We start from the raw sequence: 13,258 nt of genomic DNA on the forward strand, positions 1-13,258 counted from the left end.
GATGGCCCTGATCTTCTCCTCATGGACCCTCACTTCATCCACTCCTATGATGTGTCCCAAGTATAACATCTCCATCAACCTGAACTCACATTTGGAGAGCTTGGCATAGAACTCCTGCTCCTCCAAGATGTGCAATATTGTCTCGATGTGCTGGAGATGCTCCTCCCAAGTCCTATTGTAAATGAGGATATCATCAAAGAACACCAACACAAACTTCCTTAAGTGACTGCGGAAGATGTGATTCATGCAAGACTGGAATGTAGCTAGGGCATTGGTTACTCCAAAGGGCATCACCAAAAACTCAAAGTGTCCATAGTGACACCTGAAGGTGGTCTTGGGAATGTCCTGCTCCCTCATGCGAATCTGGTGGTACCCAGATCTCAAATCAATCTTTGAGAAGAACCATGCTCCTCTCAACTCGTCCATTAACTCATCAATCCTCGGTATGGGGTATCTGTTCTTCAGGGTCTTCTTGTTCAGGGCCCTATAGTCAAGCACATCCTCAAGGTGTCGTCCTTCTTCTTCACCAATGCCACGGAAGAAGCAAAGGGACTCATGCTCAGCCGAATCTGCCCAAGAGCCAGCAACTCCTGAATGGCACACTAAATCTCATCCCGATAGGCCTTGGGATGCCTATAGGGGGTAGTAATCATTGCCTATATGCCCTACTCCAGCTCAATAGTGTGCTCAAACCCCCAGTTTGGTGGCTATCCCGGAGAAATCTCCCCAAATACTATGTCATACTGGTCAAGGATGGACTGTATCTCCGGGTGCACTGTCTGCCCTATAGTCCCTGTCTCTGATGCACGTAGCTCTACTGCCCACTCTATGTCTCCCTTCCGAAATATTGCCTCCATCCGGTGAGCCGAAATAGTCTGAGAGTTAGATATGTATGCTATCCCCGTATCTTCTCATGCCTCCCTATCTTCTCATCATCCCATTCCATCTCTAGGGTCTTCCAATCTGTCGTGACCTTCCCTTGAGTGATGAGCCACTGAGCACCCAGTATCATGTTGGTGTCTGGAATATCGACCACGAAAAAGTGATCAGTCAATGTGTAAGTGCCCATCGTCACGGATAACTCTAGTACATAACATGCACACACCATGGTCTGATCTCTTGGGACCAAAACTGAAAACCCATCGAAGCTCTTTGTATATATACCCCTCCGCTCAACCATTTGTGAATTGATGAAGTTGTGGGTTGCCCCACTGTCAACCAAAACTGATACTCACTGGCCAAATACTATCCCCCGTACGCCTAGCGTCAAATACTTGGGAACCCCTTGCAATGCTGCAAGGGTTCCTCTCGTAGGTGCAAAAGCTGCACCACCCACTACTGGTGGTGGAGGTGGAAAACAATCTTGCGTGACATGACTACCTCCTACCTCCACATCATCCTTTTCATCCTCTTCCCCACTGCTCTCGGATAAGACCTCAATAAAATGTGCTTTTCCAGCAGCACATCTATGTCCCAGTGCCCACAGCTCCTGATAGGTGAAGCACAATCGCTTCTTCTTCAACTCCCTCCTAGCATCATCATCAATCTATACTCGTCCTAAATTCCCCTTCGGAGGTGGAATCCTCATATCCTTCCCCTTAGGTTGGAAATCCTTACGCTTGGGATAAGGTGTTCGGGTCTTGAGTAAGACATCCTGTAAGTCCCGGGTCCCGCTAATAGCATCCTGAAGGGTGGTTGGTCTAGTGGATCTGACTAGACCCCGAAGTGGCTCTGCTAACCCCTCAACATACATGTAAATCCTCCGTGCTACGGAAAGATCTGGCACCATCATTGAAACCCTCAAGAAATCTGAAATGTAGGTCTCTGGGCTCCCAGTCTATTCGAGCCTCGTTAGCTCCACAAAGTGCTATTCCAGATCCCTCCGGTCAAACCTCTCCATCAATCTCCTGGTGAACTCGGCATATGTCGTCACTGTGGAGTGTCTGAGTGTAACCATCCCATGGAACCACCAACCCTGGGCCTCACCATCCAAATGTAATGTTGCCACCTTGATGGCCTCTATCTCCGACATTTGGTTAAGTTGGAAGTAAATGTCCACCTTCTCCACCCAAGACTTTACCAAACTGTTTGATGAACCATCAAACGTGGGCAAGTGGAATCTACTAGCTACACGGTGGGTGTCACCATCATGATAATTCCGATACCCTCTATGATGGTCACGGGGTCTACTATCCCGCTAGAGCTGAAAAAAGTCTCTAAATGAGAGAGCCTCCCTAAACTCCTACCCATAGGCCTGGTATTCTGTAAAATAATCGCCCATATGACCGGGCTCTGCCTCCTGCTGGGATCCGGCCCCCGTGTCTGCTCCTAAGAAAGTGGGCATGGTAGAGCATGTAGGGGCATGTGAGGCCACTTGCTGAGTAGTATCACATTGCTCTGGCAAATGGTGGGATGTACCTGATCCCTCACCAACCTGGAAAACCCGTGGGCTCTCACACTGTCTAGCCTCTACTGCTATGAATCTCAACCCCATCACCTCAATCTACCTCAAAAAATCCTGTACTGATTTGAGATGCATGTCTGCAAATCTCTTCCCATCATCATCTGCCATCAGATCCTCCTACTCTGTGTCCACCACAGGCTCCTTCTATTCTGCGTCCACCACAGGCTCCTCCTGTTCTGCGTCCACCATCGGAACACAGTCTCCCCCTCTGTAAGTGTTCTACAACCTATGCCCAGTGTCTCTGTATCACCTACCTCTGTAACAAATGTAAGGCTTTTCCCCGGTGTCATAGATTTCTAGCTCCATAGGCTGAGCCAGATCTATGCTCTAATACCACTGTAATATCCCTTATCAGGAACATTCCTCAAACAAAAGCAAACTGCAACCAAAGATGGACTGGGAGGGCATTTACCAGATATGTCACCTCTGAAAAGAGGACAAAATCTGGAGGCTACCTAGCCCTTTCCAGACTCTATCTAAGAGTATAGGAGAAAACACACAAGTGGTATAGTAGCTAAGAAGCTCAAAAAGATAAAAATAACAATGGTGCAACATATAACAATATAACCATAAGCAGATACTCAAGAAATGCAGAGAGAAATGCTAAGCCATTTTATTATACTGAGTAATAGATTGAGTACAGGAGGTGATCAGAAAGATGGCACCTCGACTTGCACAAGCCAAGTGAATAAATACACTCAGAATAGCAAAGGAATGGCCACTCTCTAAACTGTGTCCAGGCTATTGGAGAACCGCCATGCTACTGCTACTGCTAGAAATCAAATGAGGATTTGGGGCTGTTGCCCTCCTCAGAAAATGCTGAAACTCTGGAATCAAACTCTACTAAAAAACCCAGAAAAACCCAGAGAGCTTTTCTGAAATGGCCAACCCCCAAAAATCGCCCCCTTGAGGACCCACGCAATCCCTCAAGGCTCTTCGCTGCTACTGAAATGAACCCACCAAAACTCTACCTGAAACTTAGCCAAAATCCTTCAATATGCAACGGTTGATCCCCTGCTCAACCTCCCAACACAAATCCCCCTACAAAACTCAATCCAGAACTCCTGCCAGAAAGAACTGCGTCATCCCTCTCAAGACTGCACAGTCATCTATGATGCTCAACCCTCCTGCCAAAATGATGATGAAACTACTACAAAACTACTGATGGAAATACCTTTCCCAAGTAGGCACTCGATGTCCCTCGAGGCTAAGGGTGAGATCTCCGAACAGAGAAACTCAATGCACTAAATAGTGTTGCAGACTAGCTAAACAGCCAGCGTGCTCTAAGTCAAAGTGACCAACTCAAATGCACATAATCGAATGCCAAAATGAGGAGGCTCCTCTCTCCTTTATAGCATTGGCCTCTCTCAATCCCAAGGCTCACCTCCTCCAATGTAGCTTTCCTCTTGCCACGTGTTTCTCACCATCTGCGCAGTCACTCCATGTGTCTACGTGGGCCCCTCCTCTACGTGGTTATTTGGCCCCGCTTGGTTCACCTTTTAAGTTACAACGTTGTGCTACTAGGGAGTGTCTTTATTCATGAAGTGAGTATGTCTCCCTCTCCTCACCTTTTTATTTATAAACAGCTATACAAGGCAAAATTGAGCAAAATCGAATATTCCAATTAGCCATGGCTAATTAGGAATATTACAAGATGCTTCAGACATAGCTATTGGAGCAGTCCTTAGGTAGGAAGAAGACAAAAAACCATATGCAATCTATTACATTAGCAAGAATTTGTCTCCCGTTGAGTTAAACTATACCGTTACTGAAAAAGAATTTTTAGTTGTGATTCATGCTGTCAATATATTTAGGCATTATATCACTGGATATCTTGTTATTTTATATACAGATCACTATGCCATAAAGTATTTAGCAAATAAACGAATCACAAATGGTAGAGTAACCAGATGGCTGATTTTATTGCAGGAATTCGATATCACAATAAAGGACCGACCTGGAAAAGAAAATCTTGTAGCTGACTTTCTCTCACAAATGCCAGAACTGGTGGACACAACAGTGATCAAAGATCAATTTCTGGACGAACATTTGTTTGTTGTTACTGTCAAAACACCCTGGTATGCTGATGTTGCAAATTATTTAGCAGTAGGAAAATTACCAAAACATCTGACCCCCAATGAATGGAAACAGATTGTCAAGCGTAGTACTCGATTTTCTTGGATTGGGGGCTACCTGTTTCATACAGGGGAAGATATGCACATCAGGAGATGTGTCCATGAAGATGAATTTTTGACATCTTAAAAGCCTGTCATGACAGACCATGTGGTAGACATTTCGCAGATCAGAGAATTGGTCACAAGCTGCTGTAAATAGGGTATTATTGGCCCACAATCTTCAAAGATGCAACTAAGTTTGTTCAAGCTTGTGACAGTTGCCAAAGAGAAGGACGCCCTGGACAGTCTGACGAAATGCCCTTGAACCCACAACTAGTTATTGAATCATTTGAACGATGGGCACTCGATTTTGTCGGTCCAATCAACCCATCATCGAACCAGAAAACATATATTTTGGTAGCAACATAATATGTCACCAAATGGGTTGAAGCAAAGGCATTGCCGAGAGCTACAGAGAATTCCATCGTATAGTTCATGTTCCACATATTTGTGCGATATGGCCTCCCAAGAGATATAATTATGGATGGAGGACCACAGTTTACTGGTAATAAAATTGCTGCAACACTAAATAACTATCATATTCAACATAAAATTACTACTCCATACCACCCACAGGCGAATGGTCAAGTAGAGAGCACGAATAAAATAATAGAAGCAATACTGACAAAAACCATTATGTCACACAGACGTGATTGGGCTACAATATTACTAGAAGATTTGTGGGCATACAGAACAACATGGAGAATTACTACCAGTTATTCACCATACCAGCTAGTATTTGGAAAAGAACCCATGTTTCCAATAGAATTCGAAATACAGACATTGCGAACAGCACAAGGAGTCGGTCTAGATTTAAACGAGGCCTAGATTAATAGATTACAGCAGATCAATGAGCTAGATGAAATCAGGCTCTCTGCTCTTCAACATCTCACATTAATCCAACAACAGCGAGCCAAATGGCATGATGCCCTCATTAAGAAGAAAGTCTTCCACGAAGGAGATTGGGTGCTCCTATACGATTCCGGGTTTCAGGATTTTCCAGGGAAACTTCAGACTCGCTGCTGGGACCCTATGAAATCCAAAAGGTACATGATAATGGCACCATTAATCTAACCACCATTGATGGATCCAGACATACCTTTAAGGCAAACAGCCACCGAGTTCAATTATACCGCAAACCACTTACTCGGGAATCCTTCTACCAGCAACTCCGTGAAGACTCCGACATGTAGATTCTAGTTGAGGAAGAGAAATCTTCCTCACCTTTGGTTCATTAAGTGATTCAATTGCTCTTACATTCTGTACATAATTCTTTTGTTTTGTTAGTATAAATTACTTTCTGTACATATTTTTGCATTTCTGCAACCTTTGCATTTTACTGTTCCTTTTGGATGGAACAACGTTTTCAGCATTTTCACCGTTCCGTTGTTCCTTTTTCAAGAAACAACACTTTCATTTTCTGCTGTTCCTTTTCTGAAGGAACAACACTTGCATTTTCTGTTGTTCCTTTTCTGAAGGAACAACACTTTCATTTTTTGCTGTTCCTTTTCCGAATGAACAACACTTGCATTTTCTGCTGTTCCTTTTTCCGAAGGAACAACACTTTTGTTTTCTGTTGTTCCTTTTCCGAATGAACAGCACTTGCATTTTTCTGCTATTCCTTTTTTAGAAGGAACAACACTTTCATTTTCTATTGTTCCTTTTCCGAAGGAACAACACTTTCGTTTTCTGCTGTTCCTTTTCTGAAGGAACAACAGTTGCATTTTTCTGCTGTTCCTTTTTTCGAAGGAACAATGCTTTCATTTTTTGTTGTTCCTTTTCTGAAGGAACAACACTTTCATTTTTTGTTGTTCCTTTTCCAAAGGAACAACATTTTCATTTTCTGTTGTTCCTTTTCTGAAGGAACATCGCTTGCATTTTTCTGTTGTTCCTTTCCGAAGGAACAACACTTGCACACTTTCGTTTTCTACTATTCCTTTCCAAAGGAATAGCGCCTTGATTTTTTTTGTTGTTCCTTTTCGAAAGGATAGCATTTTCACATTTTTTGTTGCTTGCACTTGTTTTCTTTGCTATTCCAATTAAGGGATAGCTTCTGTTTCTCTCAATGCACAGTAGTTTCGAGTATATTTTTTTCCTTTTGCTTGCGATTTTTTGCACAGTACCTATTTTATCATTTTAGAGTACATTTTCTTCTTTGTGTGTTTTACCATTTAGATCATTTTTTAAGCATAGCTATACATCTATGCAATGAATACAAAAACTAGAGGATATTGAAATCAACAAATTACATAAAAATCATTATCTTTACAAGAAATTGCTTTGAATTGATAAGAGAAAAGAGGAAATGACACAGCTATTGATCACCTTGTTGTCATTATTCTACTAATACTGATATGATTGGTTATCTTTATCATGATGGTTCTTTCTAAATTCCCATAATCCTCTTTGATCATTATTAAGGAATAAGAACAAAGGGTATATTTTTCTATTGAGATGTTAAGACTTCTTCCACCATTCCTACTCTTAAGGAGTGTTGAACCACCCTTTGTGTATAAATAGGAAAAGTGCTTTATAAAAGAAAAAATTAGAGAAAATTGTTTATATGATTTGCTAACATGGTTTGTCAGATGAAGGATAGGGGGTCTCATCAAGAGCCAGCCTACCATGATCATAAGGAAGAAAGTGAAGTGGAATTTCCACTATGGCCACCACACTAGGGATATGATCTAAGAGGCACATCAGAAAAATAAACAGTCCTTGGAATAAGAGGTCTCATCACGAGCCGGCCTGCCCACCTTTCACTCCTTCCTGGTGAAGAGCATTATTATTTATCTGGTTACCAAGCCAGCATAATGGCCTCCATTCTAACATTGCACAGCACTTTCTTAAGCAGACACAAAGGATCATGGTTTCAAGGGTGAAATAAACAACTCTATCAAGGTTATGGACACCTGTGGGCAACAGAGCTCTGTTAATGGTATTGAAGTCATATTTCTTATACACCAATAGAAATTATAAAACCCTTCTGATATCTTTATAAATCATTCAAATGAAATTATGTATATAACCCTTTCGAGCCTTTGAAACATGAAAATCAATTACAATCAATTATGATGGAAAAAGTTGATAATGATCGCATCGGACCTTTTGTGCAAGTCAGTTGTCCTATCCTCCAAATCTCGCATCATATCACGACATTCTCTTATTTATTAAGTGATTCTATTATACACCTCGATTTTGGCAATCTACTCATTCTTGTAAACATGGAATCTCGGTATACGTTGTTCCTTTATGACTCTGTACCATGGCAGTTCAGCATGTCACTCCTTCATTTGACAGCCAAGGATGGCCTATCAAATTGCAGGGGGGAAGCAAGTGACCTCATAATTTGCTAGCATACGTGTCAGCCTATCATTCGGAGAATTCTCAATCGGAATAGCAAAGGCTTAACGATATATTGTTTTGCAATTTGCATGGCTTGTTGTTCCAAATCTATTTCCGTGTTATGCTCTGCAACAATTAGCAGTGATTCGAAATTTGAACAAGCTTGTTGTTTCGTCATTTTCTCTATGTTTGCTAACAACTTGAACAGCCTGTTGTTCCATTGCCATCCCTACATTTTTTTAACAGTGTGCTAAGCATGGGAGGAAGATCAATTCGTAGAGAACCACATGTGTTGATAGTCTCTGATGCTGCACAAGAAATCCTAACAAGGGCAGGATGGATAGTTTATCTCAATCGTCTACAACAATCCAACGAAACCGTGGCAATTGAATTTTTGCAAAACTTGCAAGAACATCACTCCACAGTGAGAGGGAGATAGATAGTAGTCATTGATGACATAATTGTAGAGGTTTCAGGACTGCCAGCCACTGGACCTGTGTGGACTCTGAAAAAGGTGAGACTGCGAGACACCATAAAAATCTTCCAAGATGAAGGGCAGAACCTGACTGTAAGAGGAAAGGGAGTTCTACCAACAGCCTTGGGAGAACTGTGGGCAGAGTTGGCGAGAATTATCTAGAGTTACATCACCTGTGAAGGCAGGAAAGATGTGGTAAGACCATGCCACCTTAAACTTTTAGCTGTGTTAAAACAAAAATGCACTGTGAATTTGCCTGTGTTTTTAAATTCTTTATTACACGATGTTGCCCGAAGCATGAAGAAATCTCGCCACATAGAATCGGTAGTAAGTCACCATGGGTTGATACGACTGATAGTTAGCTACAGTATTGCTCGGCAACAAAGCAGTTGGGAAGAACTGATTTTCAAATACACGGGGAACCAGCTTTGCCAGCCCCAAAATGAAAACATGCTGCCAGTACATCGAATAGACCGTTGAAACGAAGGAAATCCATTAGATTAGCATGGATCAGAGGGAGGCTGGAAAATTCATAAGGGAATACCAGTCAACTGGTGGAAATAGATGATTTAGGGGACGAGCAACCCCCACAATTAGAAGGAGAGGAGAATGAAAAAGAACTGGAGGAAAACGATGAAGGAGAAATAGAGGAAGAGACCAAGCAATCTAGACAGGCGGAAGAAGAAACAGAGCAACGTGAGGAAAGCCCATTGCAAAATCTGCTGCAAGGAGATGAATTGGTCCAGATTCTGGACAATATGGGCAAATATGCTCAACCTCTCAGCCCACTAAACCTCCACACCGAAGAAGGACCGAAGGAGCATTCTGCTCATGACAAAAATACATCCGAGGAACTGTGCGATGAGGAAGAAGGACTGCAGGAGCACTCTGTTCATGATAAGAGTGCATCCGAAGAATTGTGTGACGAGGAAGAAGAAGAAGAGAATCACTTTGCCCATGATGAAAGTGTATCTGGAGAGAAAAGTGATGATGATAAAGAAGAGGAACAATATGTTCCTAGTCAAAATACACTGGAAGAATTTCATGAAGAAGAAGGGGTGGAAGAAGAAGTTACCCAGGAGATAGTAGAACAAGCTAGGGTTTCTACCCCTGAGCAACCCGATCAGCAGAACAATGAGGAAACACCTCAAGAAGAAAATCAAGAAATTGGTCAAGGAAAAATTCCAGGCTCGAGTAAATGAACGGTTGTTCCTTCCAAGAAAAAAAAAGAAATCAAAATATTACGAAAGAAACAGCAAAGACTGCTTAACGTGATAGCACGACTTCGACAACAAATAAGGGTTTTGAAAATGGGGAAGAAAGAAAAAAGGACCTCAGTGGTAAAGCATGCAACCACTCCGGTGAAACCCCTTAAGAAAAAGATTAAGAGGACTCAAGTCCAGCCTGCCATTCAAAACCGAAAGGAACAACATTTTGTTGTTGCCCATGTCGAAGTACAAACAGATAACATATCAGCCTGTGACAAAGAAATTCAGACAGAGGCACAGTCCTCTGAGGAAATTAGAACCATAAGTACAGGATGATGTAATAATAATATTTAGGTAAAATTCCCGCTTACAACTACTATATGGGATAGTGACCCGAGGACAGTAACTCTGCGAAAAGATTTGGTGCAAGCCCAGCAAGTAGTAGAGAAACTTATAGAGCAGACTGTCTCTCGAGAAAAGTATGAGAAATTACAACTGCAACTGAGGGACATTAACTTATCCAAAAGTCAGGCCTTCGAAGGATGGCGAAAGGAAAAAGAAAGAATCAAAAAGGTAACTTATAGACTAGATATAGTCATCAAACAAATGGATACCTTATGCTCTTTGTATACTAACGTTCTAGCATGTAGAGCACCTGCTAGGAACTATGCTTTGTTTTTAATGGAAAGATATTTGCAATTGAAAATTAAAGCTGTCAAAGCAGGAGCCCCTATATAAATAAACACTATTGATGACTTCATAAATTGTTGTAAGCAATATGGGGTGAAGGTTCAAAGATTATTATGTGAATTCTATTTGCACAACCTTGTGTTAGATCGAGAAACAGAGCATATTCCTAGCCCTTTCGTGGGTGATGTCCAATTGTAGGCATTCATTTATTTTGGTGTTAATCAAATAAAATGGCTTAAAGCCTACAACGCCTTTCAAAGACAAGAGAATGGATTAGACTTATGGGTGAGATTTGAACCTAAAGATCCATTGCAATTATTGAATAAACATAGGAACCTAATGAGGACTCCGGGCGTGATTGAGGCATTGGGACCTATTCATACAACAATCAATCGACAAGGAATAGAATACTTCTTTACCATCAAATACATTGCCATTGCAGCTGCCAAATTCTGATATCAGACCTCTAATCCGAATATCCAACACAGGGAACTATTTAACTATGAGAACTTTAAGCTAGTTATTGACCACTTGGGTCTCTATGGTGACCTTATTTTGAGAGAAGGCCCATCTTGGTTAGGTTGTAGGTTCTGAAGTCCGGTCATTTGGCATCCTGCACTAGGATAGAAAGCCTTATATGAAATTCTTGAGGGTCAGATAGGACATATTCTTGAGCACCTAGCTAGGCATCATGGCTGTAGACCACCTCATGAGATCCCGTCTCCAGCCTACTCCCTCACTGCCTTGCATGTCAACTATAATGTTTTCATGAGGGCATGAAAAAGGGTAAGGAGGGGGGGTGTTGAGCACTAGAGAAGGTATTTTATTGTCATTTATTTTTTCATCTTTTCTTTAAAACTCATAACCTCTTTACATCATAAACTAGGTATATGACAAGATATTATGATAAAATCTAGAAAATTTGTATGCAATGTGAAATAACTAATAATTACCCTTTTCCTATGCAGAAAAAGGGAAAACAGAAAATTACCAATCTATAGGAAACGACAAGACGCCATCCACTGATGTCCCTTTGATAGGGAACCACATCCAAACGAGAAGATCCAGACTGGAGCGTGTAAACCAGGAAAAGGAATAGGAGATACCAAATCAGTGCAAGAGAACAAGAGGATAACTGAGAGCTAACAGTTTGGCGAATCACTCAGGATCCTTTGATCCTGAGGGATCGCTACCTTAACGATTTTCTATATCGTTGATATCTCTGGTCGGCTGCTATAAGAAGAGGGTAGCATTGCTAGCACGGGGGATGGACTATTGTTGTTTTTATGAAATTCTCCCTTGTACTTGAAACTTTGATCATCGACTCTCTTTGAAGAGCATTCACTGTAACTTTGTTTTGATGTTTTAATATATAAATCTTGTTGCCATTCCATCTTTGATTCTGGAGTAACCTTAAGCAGTGTGTCCCTGGAGGCTAAGGGCCTGGCCCTAGTGGAAGACTTGTTCCTGTACCATTATTTCTAATTCTTGTGTGATTTGATCTCTTCTATTCGCTCTGATCGGTAATCTGATGTTCCTTACTACTTTACATGTCATTTCTGTTGAATTTCGTTTATACTTGACCAAGTAATGTTATTCTCTGTAACATGTATGTTATGCTATTCATTCTAACTTTATATCGCATCATTGTCAATTTAACAATTGATATAACATTGTCGTTCCTTACAGATTGCCATTGTTTTTTGATTACAGAGTAACAGTGCTATATATTCATAAATCAGTATTACTGTATTTATCTATGGTTTACTCTTAAACGTGATTGTTGTTCATTTGGGATTACTGTTCCATCGTGATCACAAGTGTTGTTTCTTTATAACTGTGATTCATACTTGTTGTATCAAAGCTCAGATTACTGTTCCTTACAATATTAGAGTGTCGTGTGTAATATTTGATCTGGTTTGTTGTACATTTACATTTGATTTAAGTTGTTGTTCCATATTTCATTTCTGTTAGGCTATTGTTCTATTTCTGTTTGCTGTTCAAATTATCTCTAAAGTAAAGATTGTTAATTCTTGTAGGATATAATTATTGCTACATTCATTTCTGTAGGTTAAGGTTTTGTTGTTCAATTCTGTTAATAAAATTAGTTGTTGTTCCATTCCCTGTCATTTGAATTATCATTGCTTTGGTGTGAAGAACGATCTGAGACTGTAGTGAACAATGACATCAATTGTCTAGTTCTTAGATTGATGATCTTTTCCTTGATTGCTTTTTAATTGCATCAGTTTACAGATGGAAGAGTTACCATTACTGTACCCTTGACTAATAAATTGTTGTAGCTTTCTGAATGCATGATTTGAGTTTTAAGTTTCTTTTTGTAAGTAGATTTGATTCCAAGCATCCGTTTACTCTTGTATTTAGAGCACTATACTACTAGCATTACTCTGACAAATGACCAACTCAAACTGAGTACACTCTTTGAGATAACAAATTGTTCCTGGATTGATAATTAATGTAGGGTAAATAGAGGTGAAAAAGACCCTTTTTACTGCTCAACAGGAGTTAGGTTTGGCCCTGGTTGGAACTACAACATTTCATTAATGGACTCAGTTGTGATGGTGAATATGACCTTATGGTTGTGAGACATTATGGTTCTATGGCTGGGACGTAGCGTGCATAGCATATATGAACAATTTCTGGAAAGATGTGAACTTGGGGGAACTAGTATTTGGGAAAATTTGACTCCCAAAGGCCAATCTCATCAGCATGGTTAAGGTATCTGTCCCTACTTTGGCAATGCACTTTGAGCAGGGGCTCTAGGGCAGTAGTGTCTTTTATTTGGAAGTCCCTGTCAACCAGGGGAAGGTGGTCTAGGTCCAAATGGGGAGTTGTAATTGGTCTAACATCCATGGCGATGGGGGCAGCCATAATTCAATTCTTG

This window comes from Pinus tabuliformis, chromosome 4_1, assembly GCF_031772625.1.
Source record: "Pinus tabuliformis cultivar Carrire ecotype Pingquan chromosome 4_1, CPIR1, whole genome shotgun sequence".
In the NCBI taxonomy this organism is placed as follows: domain Eukaryota; kingdom Viridiplantae; phylum Streptophyta; class Pinopsida; order Pinales; family Pinaceae; genus Pinus; species Pinus tabuliformis.